General features: G+C 48.6%; 1 non-coding gene across 1 annotated transcript; it reads left to right on the forward strand.

Annotated features, from left to right (window-relative positions):
• The first annotated feature begins 385 nt into the window (after positions 1 to 385).
• Positions 386 to 456, forward strand: TRNAG-CCC (transfer RNA glycine (anticodon CCC)). The gene has a single exon. It is a non-coding gene; the product is annotated as a tRNA-Gly (tRNA).
• The last annotated feature ends 3,227 nt before the right edge of the window (positions 457 to 3,683 follow it).

A 3,683-nucleotide genomic window follows, 5' to 3' on the forward strand; every position in this document is an offset into this window, starting at 1 on the left:
TCCCCTGGCTGGAGAGCCCCTGCTTTCCTAAGTTCCTTAAAGAGGCAGGCGGGTGTCAAGGAGGTTCTTATCTGCAACTCAAGGTCGCTCAGCTTATTAGGAATCTCTTTCTTTCTTAAGGGAACTCACCCACCTGCAACTTTCATTCCTTGATTTATCAGTTATGTGGCCCACTAGTCTATTATGTAAGGAGCCCTGGTGACACAAGCTCAGCGTCTAGCCGAACGGTGGGTGGTTCAAGTCCACCAGCGACTCTGTGGGAGAAAAGACCTGTTGATCTGCTCCCGTAAAGATGACTGCCTAGAACCCTTTGGGGCAGTTCTACTCTGTCCTATAGGGTCACTTTGAGTAGAAATCGACTCAACAGCACATAACTATTGTAGGGGTAGTGGTGGTTCAGTGGTAGAATTCTTGCCTCCCATGCAGGAGACCCGGGTTCAATTCCTGGCCAGTGCACCTCATGTACAGCCACCACCCGTCTGTCAGTGGAGGCCTGAGTGTTGCTGTGATGCTGAACAGGTTTCAGCAGAGCTTCCAGACCAAAATAGGCTAGGAAGACAGGCCTGGCGATCTACTTCAAAAACTCACCCAGTGAAAGTTCCGTGGAGTCAGGAGCTGACTCCTCGGCAGCTGATAACAACAACGGTCTGTACTGTAAATTCCTGGGGGGCAGGGACCTGTATGATTCCTACTCTCATCACTGCCCACCCACCATCCCCCGTACTGGCCAGAGCCTCAGGGATAATCGTCCTAATAGCCAACACATATATGGCTGGTTACAAGCACTTAACTAGCAGGTGCTCTTGTAAACCCTTTACTTGGATTACCTCTTTAATCTTTCCCTTGAGCCAGCGAAGGAGGGCCCCATTATGATCCCAAGGAGCCCTGGTGGTACAACAGTTAAGTGCTCCACTGCTAACCAAAAGGTCAACCGTTCAAATCCACCTGACAGCTGCACAGGAGAAAAGACCTGGCAATCTGCTCCCGGAAAGATTATAGCGTAGGAAGCCCTATGGGGCAGTTCTGCTCTGTCCTATAGGGTCACTATAAGTTGGAGTTGACTTGATGGCACACAACATCATGATGACACCCATTTACAGGTGGGGAAACTGAGTCACAGAGCTCTTAAGTAACTTGCACAACTCAGTGGAACCCAGGCAACCTGGCTTCACCCCCCCCCTTGTTGTTGCTAGTTGCTGTTGAGTGAACTCCAACTCATAGTGATATTATGTGTAACAGAATGAAACATTGTCCAGTCCAGCTTCATCTTTGTGATCCTTGGTATGTTTGAGTCCATTGTTGCAGCTGTTGTGTCAATCCATATCATTGAGGGTTTCCCTTGTTTTCACTGACCTGCTAATTTACCAAACATGATGTTCTAACGAATGGTCTTTCCTGGTGTCGTGTCCCTCCCTTAGCCACCTGGTTATGCTGTTCTTTTTGTGGTGGAAAAGAGAAGCTCAACACAACAGATATTTATTCTCTCACAGATCTGGAGGCCAGAGGTCCAAAATCAAGGTGTCAGCAGGTCCCAGGTCTCTCTCAGAGTTCTAGGGGAGAATCTGTTCCATGCTTTTCTCTTAGCTTCTGGTGTTGCTGGCAATTCTTGGCGTTCCTTGGCTTGTAGATGCACCACTCCAATTTCTGCCTTTGTCTTCACATGGCCATCTTCCCTCTGTGTACCTCTGTGTGCCTCTGTAATGGTTATGCTGCCTTGGTGTAGTCACAGTGTGGATGGTTGCAGGGCATCTATACGTGAATCATTCAGCCAGGCATGGCTGATGAGTGTTGAGCAACCGAAAATACCTAGACATGGCCCTGCCCTCCGAGAGCACAACATCTACTGCAGAGAGACCAATGCCAAACCAGAAATAGCAACAGATGTTTCTTACAAAAGAAGTCAGTGTTAGGAACAGCTCAGTTTTGGGGCCCTTTCTGCATGCCAGAAGTCCCTGGCTGGTGCAAATAGTTAACACCTTCAGCTGCTAACCAAAAGGTTGGAGGTTTGAGTCTGCCCAGAGGTGCCTTAGAAGAAAGGTCTGGCAATCTACTTGCGAAAAATCAGCCACTGTAAACCCTATGAAGCACAATTCTACTCTGACACACATGGGGTCTCCATTAGTTGGGGTCAATGTGGTGGCAACTGGTTTTTTGGTTCTATATACCAAGCGCTGAATGAAATACTTTTCTTGCATAATATATTATTTTTCTCCTTTTACAGATAAGGAAACTAAGGCTCAGATTGGCCCAAGTTCACCCAGCCCGGAAATAGACATTTGATCTCCAAACCCAGTATCTTCAGGGTTTTACTCTGAGGTCTCTGGTGACCATCCATTCCCTCCATAAAACCCTTCCCGACTCTGAAGAATGAGTAAGAGGAGTTCAAGAGTTGGGGAAGGGTGTTGCAGGCAGTCATTTATATTCACTCATTCAACAAATATTTTCTTAGGCCTCTTGTGGGCCAAGCCTATGCTTGGAGATTCTGGGGACACAGACATAGGTTAGGTCCAGGCTCTGTCCTCAAGGAATTACTAGTCTGATGGGGGAGACAGACATAGACAGTCACGACAGTGTGATCTGGGTGCTAATGGAGGCAATCCAGGCACTGTCTGAGGAACACAGGCCAGGCCCAGAGGGACAGGCAAGGCTACTCCGAACTGAGCCTCATGGCAACTTTAAGAGTTTTCCAGAATTTCCAGAGAGAGGAGCCCGTGTGCACTGGCTTGTATGTTTATATATAAACGTCTCTTGAGGCCTTCTGTAGGCCAAGTGCTGAGCTGGGCAATGCCAGAGCTCTGGAGTTGGGTCAGATCCAGACCCCGCCTTGGAGGGGCTCTAGTCTGGTTGGGAAGGCAGACATGGACACAGTCCTGGCTGATCAGAGCAGCAGTAGAGGGAGGGACCAGTGCCAGGAACAGAGCAGGTCACAGAACTCTAAAAGGTCAGCAGTGAACAAAGGCCTCATAATGGCTAACCTTACCCTCCTCACAAACCCCCGCTTACCACCTGTCTGTCAATTTGTCATACAGTGGTGGCTTGGGTGTTGCTATGATGCTGGAAGCTATGCCACCAGTATTTCAAATACCAGGAGGGTCACCCATGGTGGACAGGTTTCAGCAGAGCTTTCAGGTTAAGACCAGGAAAAAAGGCATGGTAATCTTCCAGAAATTAGCCAATAAAAACCCTACAGATCACAACAGATTATCATCCAATATAGTGCTAGAAAGTAATCTCCCTAAGTTGGAAGTCACTCAAAATACACAGTGACTGCAACAATGGACTCAAATTACCAACAATCATGAAGATGGGGCAGGGCCAGGTAACGTTTCATTCTGTTATACGTAAGGTCGCCATGAGCGGAGCCAACTCCATGACAACCAACAGCAACAGAGAGTACTTGCCCAAGGTCACTCAGCACAGAGGGGACACCTGATGCTGGAGTCGGGATTGTGTAAGACAGATACACAGACCCAAGACATGCAAATTCATATACACACAGACTGGGAATCAAAAGCCCACCTGAGGCATTGATCCCTTCATCACACATCTCCTGGGACTGCCATGAGCTAGGCCCCAAGCTGGGTGTGCTGGAGACACGGAAATGGTCCAACCCAGGTCCTGCTCTGAAGGAGCAGCTTCCGGTGAGGTGGGGAATCAGACAGGGAGGCGGACAACTCAAATCC

The sequence above is a fragment of the Loxodonta africana genome, chromosome 11 (genome assembly GCF_030014295.1).
Source record: "Loxodonta africana isolate mLoxAfr1 chromosome 11, mLoxAfr1.hap2, whole genome shotgun sequence".
NCBI classification, from domain to species: Eukaryota; Metazoa; Chordata; class Mammalia; order Proboscidea; family Elephantidae; genus Loxodonta; species Loxodonta africana.